This window comes from Molossus molossus, unplaced genomic scaffold (genome assembly GCF_014108415.1).
Source record: "Molossus molossus isolate mMolMol1 unplaced genomic scaffold, mMolMol1.p scaffold_m16_p_2, whole genome shotgun sequence".
Classification (NCBI taxonomy): domain Eukaryota; kingdom Metazoa; phylum Chordata; class Mammalia; order Chiroptera; family Molossidae; genus Molossus; species Molossus molossus.
The window spans coordinates 76,749,276-76,775,481 of NW_023425355.1; positions in this window are offsets into that span (position 1 = coordinate 76,749,276).

The following is a 26,206-nucleotide window of genomic DNA, read 5'->3' on the forward strand; positions in this document are numbered from 1 at the left end:
CTGGAAGGACAAAAATCAGAGAAAGCAATAAAGACCTGTTTGAAGAAATAATGACAGGAAACTTCCCTAAACTGGTGAAGGAAAAAGTCACGCAAGTCCACAAAACACAGAGAGTCCCAAGTAAGACAAACCCCAAAAGACCCACAGCTAGACAAATCATAATAAAAATGGTAAACATTAAAGACAAAGAAAGAATCTTAAAGGAAGCAAGAGACAGACAGAAAGTTAACTATAATAGAAACACTGCAGGCCGGAATGTAGTGGCATGAAGTGTACAAAGTAATTCAAGGCAAGGGTCTGAATCCAAGACTACTCTATCCAGAAAGGCTATCATCAAGATTGAAGGAGAAATAAAGAGTTTCATGGATAAAAAAAAAAAAAAAGGTAAAAAAATGTACCAACACCAAACCGGCACTGCAAGAATTGCTGAATAAAATGTTGTAAGAAGAAGAAGAAACAGAAAGAGGTGTGTGTGTGTGTGTGTATGCGGAGAGAGAGAGAGAGAGAGAGAGAGAGAGAGAGAGAGAGAGAGAGAGAAGAACACAGGCATAAAATTAAAAGGGCAACTAATAACTATCTATTAATAATAACCTTAAATATAAATGGTTTAAATGCTCCAGTCAAAAGACTTAGGGTAGCTGATTGGATAAGAAAACATGTCCCATATATATGCTATCTACAAGAGACTCACCTCATCACAACAAAAGACTCACACAGGATAAAAGTAAAGGGATGAAAAAAAAATTTCCAAGAAAATGAAAAAAAAAAAAAAGCTGGTGTAGCAATACTCATATCTGATAAGATAGAGTTCAAAATAAGAGCTATAATAGGAGACAGAGAAGGCCACTACATAATATTAAAAAGATCAATCCAACAGGAAGATCAATCCAACAGGAGGATATAAATCTGGTAAACATATACGTACCAAATATGGGAGCACCAAAATATATTAAAAAACTTCTGGAGGACTTCAAGGGAGAGATCAATAGCAATACGATCATAGTGGGTGACTTTAACATGCCACTGAAACTACTGGTTAAATCTTCTAGACAAAAAATTAACAAGGACATAAAGTCCTTACAAGACAAACTAGACAAGTTGGACTTAATTGATATTTAAAGAACATTTTATCCCAAAGCTGCAGAATATACATTCTGCTCATGTGCACATGGGACATTTTCAAAGATAGACCACATGTTAAGACACAAAGTAAGTCTGTAAAATTCAAGAATATTGAAATATCAAGCATCTTTTCAAATCACAGTGGCATAAAACTAGAACTCAATTACAATGAAAACACACAAAAACATTCAAACACTTGGAGACTAAACAGCATGTTATTAAACAATGAATGGGTCACTAATGAGATTAAGGAGGAGATTAAAAACTTCCTGGAAACCAATGAAAATGAACACACAACAACACAAAATCTATGGGCCACAGCATAGTACTACATGCCTACTTCAAGAATAATAACAAAAAAAAAATTCCTAATTGACTTTCTAACACTACAACTGAAAGAACTAGAAAGTAAACAAAAAGCAAAACCCAGAGCTAGTAGGAGGAAGAAAATAGTAAATCTCAGAGCAGAAATAAATGACATAGAGACTAAAAAAAGATAAATGAAACAAAAAGTTGGTTCTTTGAAAAGATAAACCAGATTGATGGACCTTTAGCCAGACTCACCAAGAAACAAAAAGAGAGGAACCAAATAAACAAAATCAAAAATGAAAGAGGAGAAGTAACAAATGAAACCACAGAAACACAAAGGATCATCAAAACATACTATGAACAATTATACGCCAAAAATTGGACAATCTAGGAAAAATGGACAATTTTTTAGAAACAGCCTCCCAAAACTGAACCAGGAAGGGATAGAAAACTTGAACAGACCAATAACAACAAAGGAAATTGAAGATGTAATTAAGAAACTCCCAGCAAACAATAGCTCAGGCCCAGATGGCTTCATGGGGGAGTTTTACCAAACATTCAAAGAAGGTATAATACCCAATCTTCTCAAACTATTCCAAAAAATTCAATTCTGGATATTGAAATTCTACTAGAGAGGTGCAATTTCTGAGTACTCTTTTGTGAAACTCTCAGAAATGGGCACAAAGAAACATGTACGAGAGCATTTTCTTCAATACTCTTTGTAATGGCCAAATATAAAATAAAATGAAAAAGTACAAACAATATAAGTCCTCAGTTGGAGAATATGTAAATAAGATGAGATTTTGTCATATAGTAGAATGCTATATAGTTGTTAAAATGAATGAACTAAAGCAACTACTGGGATGACATCAATCAACACATTGTTGTATGGAAAAATGAGGTATACAAGGTTAAACATTCATCATGCAAATTAAATTGCTTAAAAATACATAAAACAATATATTATTTATATTTGTATGTATGAAAAGTACAAAAATATCCACAAAAAAAATGATGCATGGCAACTGAAGGACAGTAGTTACTTAAGGAGAGATATGAGTGGAGAAGTGATAAGCCATAGAAGTTTTTACTTTATTTTCTAATACATTATTTCTTAGAGAGAGTCAAAGCAGATAAGGCAAAACAGTAACATCCAGTTAATTGGATGGTGTGATTATAGGTGGGTATTTTGCCATTTTCTTTATTTTTATATATGTCTGAAATATAATTAATTTGTAAAATGTAATGTCTATAAAATGTGGTTTCCAAACTGGAACACATTATACAAATGTTAGGCTATGATTCTTATTAATAATAATACTACCAGCATTCAGGCAATATAGGGACATGCAGTGAAAAGATAATGCTTACGCTGGGTAACAACCAAGGTGTAAAGCAGGTAGATAGTTTCTATGTTCTCATTTCTAGTTAGGTGTTTGTTTAGTCACACATGAATAATGAATGGTAACAAACAAAAATAAAGTGGTCCCAACCTGGAAATTTTCACCTAAACTGGAAGTAACAATGGAGAAAATTAGAGAAGACCAAGCAAACACCAATACAATTTCCCATCCTTAAAGTCTGGCTCAGCTATATATTCCTCTGTGAACTCTTCTGTGACCACCTTCCACTCCAGTTAGAACCTGCTTTCCTGTGCTCCTGCATTTCATCACATGCTGTGTTCTCATTAGTTTTTTTTGTGAGGTTTTCTCCCCCGCTGGACTGTGAGACTAAGAACAAAGAATATTTCTATTTCACCTCTTGTATTCCCTGCTGAGAATAACCTTCCTTGCCCCTACTTCAAGCCTGAGGTCACTTTGTCCAGGAAGCCTTTTCTGACTCTCTTAATTTGGGTTAATCCTCTTCCTCTGTATTCCCATACTCTATTCCAGCTTCTACCACAGTGTGCATCACACTGTATTATTATCCCATGTTTATGTTTCTCTCCACAGAGAGGCTAAGCTATGTGAAGTCAGTCTGTCTCCAAGTGTCCAGCAAAGAGACTAGTCCATAGAAGAATCTCAATAATGGCATATTGTATCATATTTAGCTAAAACAAGAAAGAATACCAATTGTGCAATTAAATGTCTTAATTTATACATGTGTAACAGATATTGTGGCTGGATTGGAATTGAGATATAGCTGGTGTGTGGAGTTTATCTCTAGTTATCATTATTAATTTGGTTCTGAGCATAAGAACACCTTAATAAAACACTATAACCTAACTCAGGGTCTATATAGAAGTGACAGTTTTCAAAATTATCATAATTAGCAGGGGAGATTAACAATTTTGTGATGGTCTTTTGTTTACATTCATTTTCCTCAAGACCTATCTGGTTGCCTGTTTAGAATTAATGTGAAGAATACACCATCTAGTTGAACTAAATATCTGTTCTGCTAGCTTTAGAATAATTAATACTCATTGCCTGGCCAGTGTGGCTCAGTGGATTGAGCATCGTCCCATGGACTGAGAGGTCCTGGTTTGATTCCCAGTCAGGGCACGTGCCTAGGTTTTGGGCTCAATCCTTAGTGTGGGATGCAGGAGGCATCTGATTGATGTTTCTCTCTTACATCGATGTTTTTATCTCTCTCTCCCTTCCTCTCTCTCTAAAACATCAATAAAAACATATTAAAAAATAAAAAACATTTCAAAAAAGCATAATACTTATTAAGCACTCACTAAGTTCAAAGCATGATAGATATATAAATATTCACATTTTATCCTTCCCAAAGTATCTCCCAAATACTGTTATTACTTCATGTTAAAGATGAAGAAACTGAGACTCACAGAGGTTAACCTGCCAAGGTCATTGAGTACGTAAATCGGGCAAGCTGATTACTGAATCGATGTTTTGAAACATCTCTGCTATGTTTTATTTTCTTTTTAAGATACTGTGTTTGATAAACTCTAAGATAGCCTCCAGTGATCCCTATGTAGGTGGTCATTGCCCCCCCCACCCCAAGTGTGGGTTGGCTTAAGTGACTTACTTTTAACTAAATAGAATATGACACAGGCCATAAGATATCATTTATGTGATTAGGTTACAAGAAATTGTAACCTCTGTCTTTCTGGCTGACTCCCTCCCTAGCTGGCTTTGACGAAGCAAGTTGTCATGCTGAGGAGGCCCATGTAGCAAGGAGTTTAGGGTGGCCTCTGGCCAATTGCAAGCTAGAAATTTAGGCCGTCAGTCCTTCAGACCACAAAGAAATAAATTTTGCTAAGGAGAGATATGAGTTTTGGTTTTGGAAGCAAATCCTTCCCCAGCCAACAGTCAGAAGAGAACCAAGCTCAGGTTTACATCTTCATTATAGCTTTGTGCATAACTATGAAGCAGAGGAGCTGGTTAAGCAGTGCCCATAATAATGACCTACAGAAATAGTGAGATAATATATAGGTGTTTTAAGCTGTGAAATTGTGGCAATTTGTTATACAATGATAGATGATTAATATATCCATTAAAGATACTGTTAAAACTAAGTTATATAATGAATATTGAAAACATTTACATGAACTTACAATATATCATGCGATGTTCTAAGTGCTTTACATGTATTAGTTCAATTGATTGTCTCAACTATGCTATGAGGTAGTACTGTTATTACCTTCATTTTTTAGATGAGAAAACAGGTATATAGGTATTCAGTAACTTGGCCACACATGTAGAAAATGGAAGAACTTGGATGTTCATTCAGGTATTCTGACACTGAGAATCACACATTTTATTCACAACCACTCTTCTATACTGATTTGAATGTCGTACTTTCTGAAAGGGTGCATAAGAGAACTTGGCTACTAAACCTTAATTAGAAATTTTATAAGTGAACATTTACTTTCAAAGCATAATGTTGTAAAATGGCCAAACCTAAAAACAAATATCATAAGGAAATCTATTTTTATGTGTCACAGCTCTAACAAGTAAGGTCTCTCCAAAAGTGACCATGGAGGAACAAGAAAAAGATGGCAGCGGGCAGGACCTGAGGGAGGGTGAGTGTGTGAGAGAGTGAGCGAGTGTGTGAGAGCGTGGGAGTAAATGCAAAGGTGGATGACCAAACCTCTGCAGTGCAGAGACTTGGAGCAGAAGGTTCCTGTGTTGTGGATGGGAGCAGCTGGCTACTGCGGTAAGCTGCCCTTCAGGGCACATCTCCCTGAGCTGCGGGGAGGTCCCACCATTTTGGAAGATTCTGGGTCTTCCATGGACAAAGGCAATGGGAGCGACTAGGGCCCAGCAACCTGAGCCCAATTGCACACCTGGCACCATTGGACCAGTGGACACTCTGTGTCAACACAGACTGGTGCACAGTGGTGGAACTTCCAAGGTGTAGTCTAGGATGCCACAGAAAGCCCAGAGCCCAGCACCATCCCCCACAGTAGTAGCCCAATCAGAGTCTGGATATACCCACAGGAACAGAGGATGAGGAGAAGAAATCCGTCCCCAGGCAACAGAAGCACAGACAAGCAGATGAGACCCATCCCCAAAATCTACATCAAAAGCTGAGCAGGAGTTGAGCTCCACAAGGCAGCAGTACTCCCCAGCCACCAGCGGCTGGACCTGGTGCTCCACAGAGGCCTGTGCAGTTTAGTAGCTCACAAGTGCAGTGAGAAGCCTGAGCCCCAGAGAGACTGGTGTGATCCAGCTGCCAGCCTACGGGAACTGCAGGGTGTGGGGGCACCAGAGAGGCCTGTGCCACTTAGCAGGAACTGTGCAATCCAGTTACCCATGAGAACTGTGGGGTGCTGAAGAACCAGAGAGGGCTGTGAGACCCAGCAGGGATGGTGCAGTCCAGTTACCAGCGGGTCTGTCTGGGTGCTGAAGCACCAGAGAGGCCACTGCAAATCAGCAGGGACTGTGCCATCCAATTACACGTGTGACCCAGCAGGGACTGTGCCATCCAATAACCCGAGAACCTGCTGGGTGCTGAGACACAAAAAAGGCCCCTGCGATCCAGCAGCGACTGCACTATCTAGTTATTCAGAGGGCCTCTAAGGTGCTGAAGCACCAAAGAGGCCTGGGCAACACAGCAGGGGCTGTGCCATCCAATTACCCATGGGACCTGAGGGGTGCTAAAGCACCAGAGAGGCCTGTGAGACTCAGCTTCGCACAAGATACGCTTAGAGGATGTGAAAAAGGAGGTGGAGTGAATAGAAGCCACGCAAACGATCTCCAAGGACCAAACGGGAATTAAAACTAAAATAAAGAAAAATCCTCAGAAAACAGATACAGAAAAGCAGCAGGACAGGACCATAAAAGCAGGGACACTGGTAGGATCTGTGGAGGTGAGAGAAGGTGGTGGGCTGGGAGCCCAAGGACAGCAGCAGTCTTAGCTGTGTGCAGTGCACTTGGGGAATAAAAACCAAGCCCATTCCACAACCCAGAGAACCAGACAGAGCCCTAAAATAGCCACAGCCACTCACATGGGACCTATGGTAGAGGGAGGGCAGATGGGACTGGAACTCTGTGAGGACACCCTGAATTTGGAGGGCCCTCAGAGTTTTTGCTGAGTCACAGCCACAAAAAAAGGTTGCAAGTGTGCTCCTTCCCAGAGCTGTGCAGAAAAGCAGCAGCCCAGCCCCTTGGAGATTCAGCCATTCCCAGGTGAGACAAAGAAATAAAAATTGAGGTTCATTAACAACCAGCATCTATTCCACACTCTGGAAATTCTCTTAGGAAAAACAACAGGGCTACATTCCAAGGCACTGAGTAGCTGAGACTACTAGCCACCAGGAAAAAGCTAGAGGATGACTGAACCTTTCCTGGGCTTACAAATATACCCAGGAAAGTAGGGCTTGACAGTGGTGTTTAACGTGGGCCCATCCAGGCTAATCTGAACAAGTAGAGGGAGCGACAAACAGCAGAACACCAATACCCAGAGGAAAAAATTGGCAGGCTCCAAAACCCACTGAGATAGCCAAAAGGGTGAAACAAAGCAACAAATCCAAAATGAAAGAATAAGAGAACTCTATCGAAGATGAGATCAATGAAATGGAGATAAGCAAATTATCAAAGGTAGAGTTTAGAACCATGATCTTGAGAAAGCTCAACAGCATGAGTAAGGACATCAGCACCATGAGTAAAGATATACAAACATTGAAAACCAACCAAGTGGAAATAAAGAATGATATAGCAGAAATTAAGAACACATTGGAAGGACTAATCAGCAGAGTAGAGGAAGCTGATGACTGAATCAGTGCATTAGAAGACAGGGTAGAAAAAAATCAACCAATCAGAAAACAAAAAGAAAAAATGATTAAAAAACAGAAAGATAACTTAAGAGAACTATGGGACAACTAGAAATGTAATAATTTTCGCATCATAGGAGTCCCCGAAGAGGAAGAAAATGGGCAAGGGTTAGAGAATATATTTGAAGAAATAGTGACAGAAAACTTTCCTAACTTGGTGAAGGAAGAAGGCATTCAAGTTCAAAAAGCACAGAGAGCCCCAAGAAGAACCCAAAAAGGCCCAAAACAAGACAAATAGTAATATAAATGCCAAAAATTAAAGACAAAGAGAGAATTCTAGAGGCAGCAAGAGATAAGCAACAGGTTACCTACAAAGCAAACCCCATAAGGCTCTCAGCGGACTTCTCAACAGAAGCACTATAGGCTAGAAGGGAGTGGTATGAAGTAATCAAAGTCATGAAAAACAAGGATCTGAATCCAGGAATACTCTATCCAGCAAGTCTATCATTCAAAATAGAAGATCACATAAAGAGCTTTCCAGACAAGAAAAGGCTACAGAAATATAATAACCCCAAACCAGCACTGCAAAATATGCTAAAAGAACTACAGTAATTATTAGAACAAATAGGAAGAAAAATAGAACCACATTAAACAAAAAAAGGCAATAAATAAGTACATATCAATTATCACCTTAAATGTGAATGGTTTGAATGCTCCTTTAAAAAGACACAGAGTAGCTGACTGGATAAGAACGCATGACTCACATACATGTTGTTTACATGAGACCCACCTCACAACAAAAGACTCACATAGTTTGAAAGTGAAGGGATGGAAAAAATCTTTCAAGCAAACAAAAAGCAAAAAAAAAAAAAAAAAAAAAAAAAAAAAAAAAAGCTGGAGTAGCAATACTTACATCTGATAGAGTAGATTTTGAAACAAACACAATAACTAGAGACAAAGAAGGCCACTACATAATACTGAAAAAAATCTATCCAACAGGAAAATATAACCTTGGTAAACATATATGCACCTAATATGGGAGCAACAACATATATTAAAAATGTTTTGGAGGACTTCAAAAGAGAAATTTACAGCAATACAATCATATAGGGGACTTAGACACCCCGATGACATCACTGGGTAGATCTTGTAGACAAAAAAATTAACAAGAAAACACAGGCTGTATATGAAATGCTAGATCAAATGAATTGAATAAATTTCTACAATAAATTACACCCCAAATCTGCAAAATTCACATACTTCTCAAGTGCACCTGTGACATTCTCAAAGATAGACCACATATTAGGACACAAACTAAGTCTCTACAAGTTCAAGTAGATTGAAATCATATCAAACATCTTCTCAGATCACAATGGCATGCAACTAGAAGTCAACTGCAACAAGAACATGCAAAGGCATTTGCAAACATGGAGGCTAAATGGCACATTATTGAACAGTGAATGGGTTAACATAGAGATCAAGGAAGAAATTAAAAACTTCCTGGAAACAAATGAAATTGAACACACAACACAAAATCTATAGGATGCAGCAAAAGAAGTTTAGAGAGGGAAGTTCATAGTACTACAGGCCTATCTTAAGAAGTAAGACAAATTTCTAACAGAATATCTAACCTCACAACTTAAAGAACTAGAAAGTAAACAAAAAGAAAACACCAGAGCAAGTAGAAGGAAGGCAATAGTAAAGATCAGAGCAGAAATAAATGACATGGAGAACAACAACAACAACAAAAAAACAATTCAAAGAATCAAGGAAACAAACAGCTGATTCTTTGAAAAGATAAACAAGATTGATGGACCCTTAGCTAGACTCACCAAGCAACAAAGAGAGAGAACCTAAATACATAAATTCAGAAATGAAAGAGGAGAAATAATAACTTACACCACAGAAATATAACGGATTGTTAACAAATATTATGAACAATTATATGGCAACAAATTTGACAATCTAAGCCAAATGGACCAATTTTTAGAAACACATATTCTCCCAAATCTAATCCGGAAAGAAATAGAAAATTTGAACAGACCAATAACAACAGAAGAAATGAAGATGAAATCAAGACTCTCCCAGCAAACAAAAAACCAGGCTCGGCAGCTTCACAGGGAATTTTTACTGAAATTCAAAACAGAACTAATACCCAATCTCCTCAAACTATTTCAAAAAATTCAAGAAGAAGGAAGACTTCCAAACTTGTTTTATGAGGCCAGCATAATTCTAATTCCAAAACCAGAAAAAGACACTACGAAGAAAGAAAACTACAGACCAACATCCCTGATGAACATAGATGCCAAAATCCTGAACAAAATACTAGCAAATCGAATCCAGCAATACATCAAAAAAATTATTCACCATGACCAAGTGGGATTCATCCCAGGGATGCAAGGCTGGTACAATATTCCCAAATCAATAAATGTGATACACCACATAAACAAAATAAAAGATAAAAATCATATGATCGTATCAATAGATGCTGAAAAAGCATTTGACAAAATCCAGCTCTCATTTCTGATAAAAACGCTCAGCAATCTGGAAATAGACGGATCATATCTCAACATAATAAGGCCATATATGAAAGACCCACAGCCAACATCATACTCAATGAACAAAAATTAAAAGCATATCTCTTAAGAACAGCAACAAGGCAAGGATGACCACTTTCACCACTCTTATTTAACATAGTACCAGAAGTCTTAGCCACGGCAATCAGAGAGGAATAAAAAATAAAAGGGATCCAAATGGGAAAGAAGGAAGTGAAACAGTCATTATTCACATATGACATGATACTATACGTAGAAAACCCCAAAGACTCCATCAAAAATTTACTAGACTTAATAAATATATTTGGCAAAGTAGCAGGATACAAAATTAACATCAGGAAATCGATGGCATTCTTATACACCAATGATGAACTCACAGAAAGAGAAATTTAAAAAACAATTCCATTTACCATCACAGCAAAAAAACTACGATACTTAGGAATAAACTTAACCAGCAAAATAAAGAACCTATTCGCAGTAAACTACAGGTCATTGAAAAAAGAAATAGAGGAAGATGTAAAAAAGAGGAAGCCCATACCTTGTTCATGAATCGAAAAAATCAACACCATTGAAATGTCCATACTACCCAAAGCAATCTATAGATTCAATGCAATCCCCATCACCAACGACATACTTCACAGAACTAGAACAAATACTTCATAAGTTCATATGGAACCAAAAAAAGTCTTCTAATAGCAACAGCAATCTTGAAAAAGAAGAACAAAGTTGGAGGGATCACATTACCAGATTTCAGGTTATACTACAAAGCCACTGTAATCAAAACAGCTGGTACTGGCACAAGAACAGACATATAGACCAGTAGAACAGAACAGAGTACCTGGAAATGGGCCCAAGGCAATATGCTCAATTAATATTTGACAAAGGTGGCAAGAGCATATAGTGGAGTAAAGAGAGCCTCTTTAATAAATGGTTTTGGGCAAATTGAACATCTACATGCAAAAAAATGAAACTAGACCATCAACTTACACCATACACAAGAATAAACTCGAAATGAATAAAAGACTTATATGTGACTTATGAATCCATAAATATCCTAGAAGAAAATGTAGGCAACCAAATCTCAGACATCATACGCAGCAGAATTTTTACTGATACATCATCTAAGGCAACAGAAACAAAGAAGAAAATGAACACATGGGACTACATCAAACTCAAAAGCTTCTGCACAGCAAAAGAAACAACCATCAAAATAGAAAGGCAACCCACTGTATGGTAGAGCATCATTACCAATGATATATCAGATAAGGGGTTAATTTCCAATACATATAGAGTGCTCATACAACTCAATAAAAGGAGAAAGACAAACAACCCAATTTAAAAATGGGCAGAGGAACTAAATAGACACTTCTCCAAACAGGACATACAAATGGCCAAGACACATATAAAGAAATGCTCAACATCTCTAATCATCAGAGAGATACAAATTAAAACAACAATGAGGTATCACCTCACACCTGTCAGAATTGCTGCCATCAACAAATCATCAAGCAATAAGTGTTGGCAAGGGTCTGGAGAAAAGGGGACTCTAGTAAACTGCTGGTGGGAATGCAGACTAGTGCAGCCACTATGGAAAACAATATTGTGTTCCCTCAAATATTTAAAAATTGAACTTCTGTTTGACCCAGTGTTCCCACTTCTAGGAATATACCCTAAGAAGCCTGAAACACCAATCCGAAAGAATGTATGTTCCCTATATTTGTAGCAGCACTATTTACAATAGCTAAGATTTGGAAACAGGCCAAATTTCCATCAGTAGACAAATGGATAAAAAAGGAGGGGTACATATACACAATGGAGTACTTCAGCTGTAAGAAGGAAAGGTCTCTTATCCTTTGAGACCACGTGGAGGGACCTGGAAATTATTACCCTAAGTGAAACAAACCAAGCAGAGAAAGGCAAGTGCCATATGATCTCACTTATTTTTAGAATATAGTAAACATAGCAGTCTGAGGAATGGGGTAGTTCCAGAGAGGTGGAAGTGGGGTACAGACTGACAATCCCCTGAAGAGGGAGTGGTGGAGGGGAAGATAAACCACAGAACTTATATGCATGTATGCATGAACAGTGGACATGAACAACAAAGCTGGGGACAGGGCAGGGAGGGAGGGGGAGGGGGGATCAGTGGGGGGAAAAAGGAGAAACATCTGTAACAAAAATAAATACATTAATTTAAAACAAAACAAAAGTGACCATGGAAAATGAAGGATTGAGATCTAAATGGATGAATCTTTGAACAAGCTCTTGGATATTTTATTTTATCCAATCTTGCTGAACATTCTCAATTAGAACAACAGACTCTACTGCAGTTTACTCTTGAAATTAATTTATTGTGGAGATAAACACTGAAATACTTTACATATTAAAATATTAGTGTTTTATATTTAGCGCTGGTAGTTGGGAGATGAAAAAGAATTTGCGTTCCAAACAAAACACTGAGATTGAGAACAGGGTAAGTGAAGGACATTACTTTAGACATAGGGAAATTATACATTTTTCCCTCACATCTTTTCTAGTATGTTATATCGTGTTATATAAGTTAAAATATCTTTATACCAAGAAATAATGCAGTCACCATAAATAAAATTTGTCTATTATTAGAAATCTGTATGTTGGAGACCTTCTGTGTAGCTGATAATAATGGCAGCCACTTAGGTTCCAATCTGTTTACATTTTCTCCAAAACAAATAGAGAAGAACAAGAAGTGAAAAATAAAATGACACAATACCATGCCCTCACTATAATTTGAAAAGAAATAATACCTAAACTTCAAAACAACTGTAAGTAAAAGGAGAAATGATACCAAATTAGAGCATGTTCCCTCCCGCTTCCACCTGCCTTCCCACAAGGTTTTGTGGGGAGGATGGCTGACTGATATAACACAAGTGGAAAATAGAAGAGGGAAGATAGCTAAAAGGCCTAAAGTTATGTAACAACCACCCTCAAAAAGACCAAATTCACCGTAAATTGAAAAAAAAAAGTAAGTGGAACAGACGTAAACTACAGGGAAGAGATTTAAAAGCTTGTATAATTTGAAGAGGCAGTATTTGAAACACATAGCTTCTTGCAAAGGATAAAAGGTTAAAAGTAATGGAGAAAAACACTTTATCAATTGAGTAGAGAAGGAGAAAAAAAGGTAAAATTTAGGGGCAGTATGACTAAAGAAAATCACAGAATCAGAGAATACACAAAGCCTCCTCTATTACAGAAACAGAAACACAAATTTATTAAATAGTTGGACTTTGCTATGCTGACAGAAGAGGGCGCCATTAAAATAGGAATCTTGAAATGAAAAACACACACAATACGACAAAAGGAACAACAAAAATGAGTAGATCCACACAGAATTGTTGCTAAGAGAGAAATTCATAGAACTAAATATTTAAAAGAGAAAAGACTTCAAATCAATAATTTAAGTGATCAGCACAAAAGAAAATAAAAAGAGAAAGAAGAGTAAAATAAACCCAAAGCAAGTAGAAGAAAATAATAAAGACCATAAATAAATGAAATTGAAAATAGGAAAACAAAAAAATAAATGAAACAAAATGCTAATTTCTTGAAATGATCAATAAAATTGAGAAACATCTAGCAAGACTAAAAAAGATAAAATGAGAGAAGATACTTATTCAAATATCAATAATGAAACTGGATATTACTACAAATCCTTCAGCCATTAAAAAATAGTAAGGCAATATTATGAACACTTTACTGGCACAATTTTAAAAATATAGAAGAAATGGATCAACTCCTTGAAAAACACAAACTACCAAAACTCATGCAATACAAAATAGATAATATGAATTGTCCTATAAGTAACTATTAAAGAAATTGAATCTGTAATTTAAAAGCTTTCATGAAAAATTTCTCCCAACCCCAATCATTTCAATGGAGAATTCTGCCAAACATTTGAGAAAAATCAGCACCAATTCTTTGTAACACTTTTCAGAATACAGAAGAGGATAGGACAGTTGTCAATTCATTATATGAAGCCAGTATTACCCTAATAACAAAACCAGGCAAAGGCAGTACAAAAAAGGGAAAACCAACAACCAATATATCTCATGATCTTAGATGCAAAATTTCTCAACAAAATAATTGCAATGCTTATATAAAAAGGAAGCATACATCATAATTAAGTGGAGTTTATTTCAGGATTCAAGGCTGGGTCAATATTAGCAAATCAAAGTTTTCTCCTATATTAACAAGCTAAAGGAGAAAAATTATGTGATCATATCAATTTATGCAGAAAATGCATTTGACAATATTCAACACCCATTCATGATTTAAAAAAGTTTCTAGAAAATTTAATACTTTGCTATAGAGAGAAACTTTCTCAACTTGATCAAGAGTACCTATAAAAATTCTACAGCGATTGTGATACTTAATAGCAAAACACTGAGTGCTTTCCCCTTAAGATCAGGAAAAAAGCAAGCATGTCTGCTTTTCCCACTCTTATTCAGCATAGAGGTAGATGTCCTAGCCAACTCAATGAGGCAAGAAAAGGAAATAAAAGGCACACATATTGGAAAGGAAGAAATAAAAAATTTTCCATTTTCATATTACATGATTGATTGTCTATGTGGAAAAGGAATCTAAAAGTTTATAGAATTAGTAAGTTCAGAAAGGTAACAGTATACAAGATGAACATACACGTCAATCATATTCCTATATACTAGCAAAGGACATGTGGAAACAAAAATTAAAAATGCATACTATAGTCTGGTCAGGTGTGCCAAGTGGTTAGAGTCTTGGCCACACACCAAAGAGTCATGGGTTTGATTCCTAGTCAAGGGCACGTACCTGAGTTGTAGGTTTGATTTCTGGTCCTGGTTGGGATGTGTGAGGGAGGCAACCAATCTATGTGTCTCTCTCACATCAATGTTTCCCTCTCTCTCTATCTTTCTCTCTCCCCGTCCTTCTCTCCATTCCACTCTCTCTGAAAATTAGTGGGAAAAACTATGCTTGGGTGAGGATTAACAAAAAAGAAAAGAAAAAAAACACATATTATTTATAATCACTTCAAAAATTGGAATACTTAGATATAAATCTATTAAAACAATTACAGAATCTGTATTTTGTATGGTGAAAATTTCAAAGCATAAATGAAAGAAATTATAGAACTACATAAATGGAGAGACATTGTGCTCATGAACTGGAAGAATTAATATAGTAAAAATATAAATTCTTCTTAAATTGACCTATAGACAAAATGCAATTTCTATCAAAATTCCAACAATATATTTTGTAGATATAATTATGCTTATTCTAAAAACTGTATGAAAAGGCAAAGGAACTGGAATGAATAAAAAGAATAAAGTAGGATAAATCACTATTCCTATTTTTAAAACTTCCTGTATAGGTACATTAACCAAGACAGTGTGGTACTGGCTGAGGAATGGCACTTAGATCAATGGAACAGAATATATAAAACCCCTGAAATAATCCAACACAAATATCCCAATAGATTTTTAGTTTATTTTTTAAATTTGTAGTATAAAATTCCATGTTTTTTACACTATTATTTAAGGCTAGAACATTTTATATTACTACTATTTAATTCTAGAACATATTCATTACCCTAAAAAGAAATCTTGCACTCATTAGCAGTCATTCCCCATCCCCCCATTCTCCATCCCCCAAGCACTGGCATTGATTAAGCTACATTTCCTCTGTATGGATTTGCTTATTCAGGACATTTCATATAAATGGAATCCTACAATATGTGGTCTTTTGTGTTTAGCCTCTCACTTAGCATTATGTTTTCAAAGTTCACCCATGTTGTGGCATATATTAGTACTTTATTCCCTTGTATGGTTAAATAATATTCCATATTGTTTATCCATTTATCAGTTGATGAACATTTGGGTTTTTACTTTTGGCTATTATGAATGATGCTGCTCTGAATATTTGTGTACAAGTTTTTCTGTGGAAATATGTTTTAAATTCTCTTGGGTATAGAAATAAAATTTCTGGGTCATATGGTAACTCCAAAACTTTTTTTTAAAAATCCTCACCCAAGGATATTCTTCCATTTACCTTCAGATGGAGTGAGGGGGAAGGAGAGAAAGAGAGAGAGAGACATTGATGTGAGAAACACATTGATTGGTTGCCTAATGCATGACCCTGACCAGGGCCAGGGACCAAACTGCAACCAAGGTATGTGCCATTGACTGGTATTGAACCCGTGACTCTTTGGTCTGAGAGCCAATGTTCTAACTGCTGAGCCAAACTGGCCAGGGTGGTAACTTCATAACTTTTAAAAATTTAATTAAATTTCATTTTGTTGTATTTTTTATTATGCTATCTTTATTTATTTTACTTTTTAATTAATTTATTTTTGTTACAGATATTTTTTCCCCCATTGACACCCTCCTCCCTGCTTCCCCTCAACCCCGTACCTTCACAGTATTGTTGTCTATGTCCATTGGTTATGCATATATCTATATAAGTTCTTTGGTTTATCTTTTTCCACTCTCCTCACCCTCTTTCTTTGCCAAGAACTGCCAAACTGTTTTCCAAAGCAGCTTCATTATTTTAACTTCCTACCAGGAATGGATGAACATTCTCATTTCTTTGCATCTTTGTGAACATTTGATATTATTATTTTTTTAATTATAGCCATCCTAGTGTGTATAAAGTAGTATTTTATTATGGTTTTGATTTGCAGTTCCCTTTTTATTACCAAATTGTAGGCATTCTTTAAAATTTGTTATGTATTTTAAATTAAAAAAAAAAGTTTTTATTGATTTTTAAGGAGAGAGCAAGGGAGAGGGAGAGAGAGATAAAAACATCAATAAGAGAGAAACATTGATCTGCTGCCTCCTGAATGCCCCCTGTTGGAGATGAAGCCCAAAACCTGGGCATGTGCCCTGACTGGGACCTCTCAGTCCATGGATCTATGCTCACCCACTAAGCCGCACCAGCCTGGCAGTTTTTATGTATTTTAGACCAAAGTCCCATATCAGATATATTTGCAAATATTGTATCCCATTCTATGGGCTGTCTTTCACATTCTTGAAAGTGCTCTTTTTAAAAAAATAAAATAAACTTGCAATTTGAAAATTTAAAAGTTAGAAGATGGTGGTGGGCAGAACTGGAGGAAGGGTGAATGTATGAGAGAGTGAGCGAGTGTGTGAGAGAGTGTGAGTGGACGTGAAGGTGGATGACCAAATGCCAGCAGAGCAGAGACACAAAGCAGAAGGGTCCTGTGCTGTAGACTGGAGCAACCAGCTACCTCAGTAAGCAGCTCTTCAGGGTGCTTCTACCTGTGCCTCGGGGAGGTCCCACCATTGTGAAAGATCCAGGTCTTCCCTGGGAGGAGGCAGTGGGAGTGGCTAGGGCCCAGCAACCCGAGCCCACCAGCACACCTTGCACCATTAGACCAGTGGACACTCTAGGTCAACACAGACCAGTGCACAGTAGTGAAGCTGCCAAGGTTCCTTTTGTGGAAGCTTCGGACAGCCGGGAGCCCAGCACCATCTTCCACAGTAGCAGCCTGATCACAGTCCAGACATACCCCCAGCAACAAAGGCTGGGGAGCAGACTACACCCTCAGGCAACAGAAGCAGAGAGCAGCAGCTGAGACCCATCCCCCAAAACTACAGCAAAAGCTGAGCCAGAGTAGAGCACCACAAGGCAGCAGTACTCCTCAGTCACCTGTGAGAGACCTGGGGCTCCACAGAGGCCTGTGTGGTCCAGAAGCTCACAAGAGCAGTGGGAAGCCTGAGCCCAAGAGAGAATGGTGAGATCCACCTAACTGCCCAGGAGAACTGCAGGGTGCAGGGTCAACAGAGAAACCTGTGCTACCCAGCAGGGACTGTGCAATTTAGCTACCCACAGGACCTGTGGAGTGCTTAAGCACCAGAGAGCTCTGTGTGACCCATCAGGGACTGTGCCATCCAGATACCCATGATACCTGAAGTGTGCTGAAGCACCAGAGAAGCCTGTGCGACCCAGCAGCCTACAAGATAGGTATAGAACCTGGTCCACAAAGAGACTGTTTGATCCAGTTACCTGCAGAACCTGCAGTGTGCAGGGGCACCAGAGAGGCCTGTGCAACCCAGCTGCACCCAAGATAGGCATAGAGAATGTGAAAATGGAGGCAGAATGAATAGAAGCTACGCAGATGATCTCCCAGGACAAAATGAGAATTACAAGTAAAATAAAGACAGGGATTTCTTGATGTTAATGTTGTATCCAGCTACATTGCCAAATACTTTTATTCAGTCTAGTAAATTTTTGATGGAGTCTTTGGGGTTTTCTACGTATAGTATCATGTCATCTGTGAATAATGGGTCATATTTCCTACTTTCCCATTTGGATCTCTTTTATTTTTTCCTCCTGTCTGATTGCTGTGGCTAAGACTTCTGGTATTATGTTAAATAAGAGTGGCATAAGTGGGCATTCTTGCCTTGTTCTTGTTCTTAAGGGAAATGATTTTAGTTTTGCCCATTGAGTATGATGTTGGCTGTAGGTCTTTCATATATGGCTTTTATTATGTTGAAATATGATCCCTCTATTCCCACATTGCTGAGCATTTTTATCAGAAATGGGTGTTGGATTTTGTCTAATGCTTTTCCAGCATCTATCGATATGATCATATAAGTTTTATCTTTCATTTGGTTTAGGTGGTGTATCACATTTATTGATTTGGAAATATTGTACCAGCCTTGCATCCCTGGGATGAATCCCACTTGGTGATGGTGAATAATTTTTTAGATGTATTGCTGGATTCCATTTGTTAGTATTTTGTTTAGGATTTTGGCATCTATGTTCATCAGGGATATTGGTCTGTACTTTACTTTCTTTGTAATGTCTTTTTTAGGTTTTGGAATTAGAATTATGCTGGCCTTATAAAATGAGTTTGGAAGTCTTCCTTCTTCTTGAATTTTTTGAAATAGTTTGAGGAGAATGGATATTATTTCTTTTTTGAATGTTCGGTAAAACTCTCCTATCAAGCCATCTGGGCCTGGGCTTTTGTTTGAAGAGAGAGTCTTGATTACATCTTTCATTTCTTCTGTTGTTATTGGTCGGTTCAAGTTTTCTATATATTTCGAGTTCAGTTTTGGGAGACTATGTGTTTCTAGAAATTGGTCCATTTCGCTTAGATTGTCGAATTTGTTGCCAAATAATTGTTTATAATATTTGTTAAGAATCTGTTGTATTTTTGTGGTGTCAGTTATTATTTCTCCACTTTCATTTCTGATTTTGTGTATTTGGGTTCTCTCTCTTTGTTGCTTGATGAATCTAGCTAAGGGTCCATCAATCTTGTTTATCATTTCAAAGAACCAGTTGTTTGTTTAATTGATCCTTTGAATTGTTTTTTTTGTTTGTTTGTTTGTTTTGTCTCCATGTCATTTATTTCTGCTCTGATTTTTACTATTTCCTTTCTTCTACTTGCTCTGGTGTTTTCTTTTTGTGTGGTTTCTAGTACATTAAATTGTGAGGTTAGATATTCCGTTAGAAAATTTACGTGCTTCTTGAGGTAGGCCTGTAGTGCTATAAACTTCCCTCTCAGAATTGCTTTTGCTGCATATCATAGATTTTGTGTTTTTGTGTGTTCATTTTCATTACTTTCCAGAAAGTTTTTAATTTCTTTCTTGATCTCCATGGTAACCCATTCATTGTTCAATAACATGCTATTTAGCCTCCATGTTTTCAAATGCTTTTGCATGTTCTTGTTGCAGTTGATTTCTAGTTGCATGCCATTATGATCTGAGAAGGTGCTTGATATGATTTCAATCTTCTTGAACTTGTAGAGACTTAGTTTGTGTCCTAACATGTGGTCTATTTTGGAGAATGTCTCATGTGCACTTGAGAAGAATGTGTATTCTCCAGTTATGGGGTGAATTCTCTGTAGATATTTATTAAATTCATTTGATCTAGTTCTTCAATTATTGTCTGTGTTTTCTTGTTAATTTTTTGCTTAGATGATCTAGCCAGTGATGTCAACATGGTGTTGAAGTCCCCTACTATGATTGTATTGATGGCATAATTATACAACAATGATGAACTCACAGAAAGAGAAACTAAAAAAATATTCTCATTTACCATCACAGCAAAATAATTAAGATACCTAGGAATAAACTTAACCAAAGTGACAAAGGACCTATTTACAGAAAACCACAATAAATACTTTTTATTCATTGAAAAAAATAGAGAAAGATATAAAAAAGTGGAAGCACATACCTTGTTCATGGATTGGAAGAATTAACATCATTAAAATGTCCATATTACCCAAAGCAATATATAGATTCAATGCAATCCCCATCAAAATACCAATGACATATTTCATAGAACTAGAAAAATACTTTAAAAGTTCATATGAAACCAAAAAAGCCCCTGAATAGCCACAGTAATCTGGAAAAAGAAGGATAAGTTGGTGGGATCACATTACCAGATATCAGGTTGTACTACAAAGTGAATGTAATTAAAACAGCCTGGTATTGGCACAAGAACAGGCATATAGACCAGTGGAACACAACAAAGAACCCAGAAATGGACCCAAGGAATATGTTCAATTAATCTTTGACAAAGGTGGCAAAAGCATATAGTGGAACAAGGACAGCCTCTTTAATTAATGGTGTTGGGAAAATTGGACAGCTACATGCAAAAAGTAAAACTAGATCCTTAACTTACACCATACACAGAAATAAACTCAAAGTGATAAAAGACTTAAATGTGACCCAGGAATCCATGAAAATCTAAGGAGAAATTGTAGGCAACAAATTTTAGACATCATATGCATCAGAATTTTCACAGATACATCACCTATGTCAACAGAAACAAAGAAAAAAATAAGCACATGGGACTATATCAAACTAAAAAGCTTCTGCAAAGCAGAAAAAACAACCATCAAAATGGAAAGGCAACCCACTGTATGGGAGAACATGATTGCCAATGATATATCAGATAAGGGGTTAATTTCCAAAATATATAGTACTCATACAACTCAACAAAATGAGGACAAAGAACACAATTAAAAAATGGACAGATGAACTAAATAGATACCTCTACAAACAGGACATACAAATGGCCAAGAGACATATGAATAAATGCTCAACATCACGAATCATCAGAGAGATACAAATTAAAACAATAATGAGGTATCACCTCACACCTGTCAGAATGGCCACCACCAACAAATCGTCAAACAACAAGTGTTGGCAAGGGTGTTGAAAAAAGAGGACTGTAGTACATTGCTGGTGGAAATGCAGATTAGTGCAGCCACTATGTAAAACAATATGGTGTTACCTCAAAAAAATAAAAATTGAACTTCCATTTGACCCAGTGATCCCACTTCTAAGAATATACCCTACAAAGCCTGAAACACCAATCAGAAAGAATATATGCACGTTCATGTTCATAGCAGCACTATTTACAATAGCTAAGATCTGGAAACAGCCCAAGTGTTTATCAGTTGACGAATGGATAAAAAAGCTGTGGTACAGAGATTCCAAAATGGCAGTGGAGTGAATAGAAGCTACACAAACCATCTCCCAGGACCAAACTAGAATTACAACAAAAATAAAGACAAATCATCAGAAAAAGGCAACAGAAAAGCAGCTTGGAGGACCACATGACCAGGGACACTGACTCAATCCCAGTAGGCTTGCAGAGACATCAGAGGTGGGCTGAGAGCCCATGGTCTGCAGTGGCCTTGGTTGTGAGCAGCGGTCTTGGCTGAGAGCTGCGGCCTTGACTGTGAGCAGCGACCTTAGCTGGGTTAAACTCCCAAGTGGCTCCACAGAGCAGAGCCGGGGCAGAGGCTAAAATAGCAGCAATCACTTACCTTGAGCTCTGGCAGAGGGAAAGAAGACTGGATTGGAAGTGTGTGGGAACAATTGGGATTTGGAGGGTGCTCAGAGCTTTTGCTGAGTTGCAGCCACGCAGGACTGTGGTCATCTTACACCTTTACAGGGCTCTGGGGAGAGGCAGAGGCCCCTCCCTCAAAAATTCAACACCACCACACCACCAGGTGGCCATTGAAATGAAAATTGAGGCCCATTAACAATCAGCCTCTGCCACACACTCTGGAAATCCTCTTCTGCTTAGTACCTGAGAGAGTTTTTCATTCAACTGAGAAGCCAAGGTTCTTCAGTTAATGTCTACTGATAGCCTCCAGGCAAAAAGCTAGAGAATAACAGTACCATTCCCTGGGCTAGCAACTTTAACCAGGAAAGTAAGACTTGACTGGTGTGTAACATGGGACCTCCCTGGCTCATCCAAACCTAGAAGAGGGTGCCACAAACAGCAGAACACCAGCACCCACAGAGAAAATTTGGCAGGCTCCAAAGCCCACTGAGATAGCCAAAATGGTGAAACACAGAAAAAAATCCAAATGAAAGAACAGGAGACCTCTACCGAATTGAGATAAATTAGGTGCAGTTAAGCAAGTTAACAGAACTAGAATTCAGAACCATGATCTTGAGGAAACTCAACAGCATGTGTAAGGACATGAGCACCATCAGTAAAGATACAGAAATGTTGAAAATCAATCAGTTGGAAATTAAAAACCACCAAGAAGAAATAAAGAATGACATATCAGAAATAAAGAACGCCCTGGCCAGTTTGGTTCAGCGGTTAGAGCATCGGCCTGCGGTCCCGAGAGATCCGGGTTTGGTTCCCGCTAAGGGCGCATACCTTGGTTGCAGTTTGTCCCCGGCCCCAGTTGGTCGTGTGGGTGGCAGCCACTTGATGTGTCCCTTTCACGTCGATGTTTCTCTCTCTCTCTCCCTCCCACTCTATCTGTACAAAAAAAATGGAAAAATTATCCTCGGGTGAGGAAAAAAAAAAAGAAATAAAGAACACATTGGAAGGTTTAAATAGCAGAGTAGAGGAAGCTGAGGAACGGATCAGTGAATTAGAAGACATTGTAGAAAAAAATCAACCAATAGAAAACCAAAATGAAAAAACAATTAAAAAAACAGGAAGACAGCTTAATAGAACTGGGGAACAACTGGAAATGTAATAACATTTGCGTAATAGGAGTCCCCGAAGAAGAAGAAAATGAGCAAGGGTTAGAGAATATATTTGAAAAAATATTGACAGAAAATTTCCCTAATTTGGTGAAGGAAGAAGGCATTCAAGTTCAAGAAGCACAGAGAGCCGCAGGTAAGAAGAACACAAACAGGTTCACACCAAGACACATAGTAATCAAAATACCAAAAAATCAAGACAAAGAGAAAATCCTAAAGGCAACAAGAGATAAGCAACAGGTTACCTACAAAGGAAACCACATAAGGCTCTCAGCTGACTTCTCAACAGAAGCACTACAGGCCAGAAGGGAATGGCATGAGGTAAGCAAGGTCATGGAAAACAAGGATCTGAATCCAAGACCACTGTACCCAGTAAGGATATCATTCAAAATAGAAGGTCAAATGAAGAGCTTCCCAGACAAAAAAAGGCTAAGGGTATACAATAGCACCAAACCAGCACTGCAAGAAATGTTAAAAGAACTGCTGTAATTAACAGGAAAAATAGGAAGAAAAATAGAACCACGCTAAACAAAAATAGCAATAAATAAAAACATATCAATAATCATCTTAAATGTAAATGGATTGAATATTCTGATAAAAAGACACAAAGTAGTTGATTGGATATGAAAGCATGACTCATCTATATATTGTTTACAAGTGACCCACCTCACAACATAAGACTCACATAGGTTGAAAGTGAATAAATGAAAAAAATCTTCCAACAAATGGAAAAAAAGAAAAAATCTGGGGTAGCAATACTCATATCTGATAAAATAGATTTCAAATGAAGACCACAAATAGAGACAAAAAAGGCGACTACATAATATTGAAAGGACCTATCCAACAGGAAGATATAACCTTGATAAACATATATGCACCTAATATAAGAGCACCAAATATATTAAAAATCCTCTGGAAGACTTCAAAGGAGAAATCAGTAGCAATACAATCATAGCAGGGGACTTCAACACCCTGCTGACATTACTGGACAGATCCTCCAGATAAAAAATTAGCAAGGAAACAGAGACTCTAAATAAAGCACTAGACCAAATGGATTTAATAGATATCTACAGAGAATTACACCCCAAAACTGCAGAATTCACATTCTTCTTAAGTGCACATGGGACATTCTCAAAGATAGACCACATGTTAGGACACGCACTAAGTCTCTACAAGTTCAAGAAGATTGAAATCATATCAAGCATCTTCTCAGATCACAATGGCATGAAACTAGAAATCAATTGCAACAAGAAAAGCAAAGACATGTACATGGAAGCTAAAAAAGCATGTTATTAAACAATGAATAGGTCACCGAGGAGATCAAGGAAATAGTAAAGATCAGAGCAGAAATAAATGACATACAGACCAAAAAAACAATTCAAAGGATGAATGGAACAAAGAGCTGGTTTTTTTGAAAAGATAAGCAAGATTGATGGACCCTTAGCTAGACTCACAAAGAAACAAAGAGAGAGAACCCAAATACACAAAATCAGAAATGAAAGAGGAGAAGTAACAACTGATACCACAGATATACAGAAGATCGTTAACAACTACTATGAACAATTATATGGCAACAAATTTGACAATCTAAGCAAAATGGACAAATTTCTAGACATAGTCTTGCAAAACTGGACCGGAAAGAGATAGAAAAGTTGAACAGACCTATAACTACAGAATCAATTGAAGATGTAATCAATACTCTTTTAGCAAACAAAAGCCCAGGCCCGGATGGTTTCACGAGGAAAAACAAACATTCAAAAAAGAACTAACACCCATTCTCTTCACACTATTTAAAAATATTCAAGAAGAAAGATTTCCAAACTCGATTTATGGGGCCAGCATAATTCTAATTCCAATACCAGAAAAATAAAAAAATAAAATAAAAAAAAAAACTACAGGCCAATATTCCTGATGAACATAGATGCCAATATCCTGAACAAAATACTAGCAAATTGGATCCAGCAACACTTCAAAAAGTTATTCACCACAACCAAGTGGGATTCATCCCTGGGATGAAAGGCTGGTACAATATTTGAAAATCAATAAAAGTGATACAGCACATAAACAAAATGAAGAATAAAATCCACGTGATTATATCAATAGATGCCGAAAAAGCCCTTGACAAAATTCAACATCCATTTCTGATAAAAATGCTCAGCAGTGTGGAAATAGAGGGAGCATATCTAGTCATAATCAAGGCCATATTTGAAAGACCTACAGCCAACATCATACTCAATCCACAAAAACTAAGAGCATTTCTCTTAAAAACAGGAACAGGACAACGATGCCCACTTTTGCCACTCTTATTTAACACAGTACTGGAAGACATAGCCACAGCAATCAGACAGAAAGAAACAATAAAAGGGATCCAAATTGGAAAGCAGGAAGTGAAACTGTCATTATTCGCAGATGACATGATACTATATGTAAAAAACCCAAAAATTTCATCGAAAATTTACAAGGTTAATAAATGAATTTGGCAAAGTATCAGGATACAAAATTAACGTCATATGCAAGTATGCATGACCAATGAACATGGACAACTAAGCCGGGGATGGGGCGGGGGTGGGGTGGGGAGGGGGGTGCCAATGGGGTAAAAAAGGTAAAATATCTGTAACAAAAAAAATAAATAAAAAATTTATATAAAAAAATTATTTATTTAAAAGGAAAAAAAAAAAAAAAAGAAATCGATGGCATTCTAGACACCCATGATGAACTCACAGAAAGAGAAACTAAAAAAAAAAAATATCACATTTAACATTGCAGCAAAAAAAATTAAGATAACTAGGAATAAATTTCACCAAAAAATAAAGGACCTGTTCATAGAAAACTACTGGTCATTGAAAAAAGAAATAGAGAAAGATATAAAAAAGTAGAAGCACGTACCTTGTTCATAGATTGGAAGAATTAACATCATTAAAATGTCTATACTGCACAAAGCAATCTATAGATTCAATGCAATCCCCATCAAAATACCAACGACATACTTCAAAGAACTAGAATAAATACTTCAAAAGTTCATATGGAATGAAAAAAGACTTCGAACA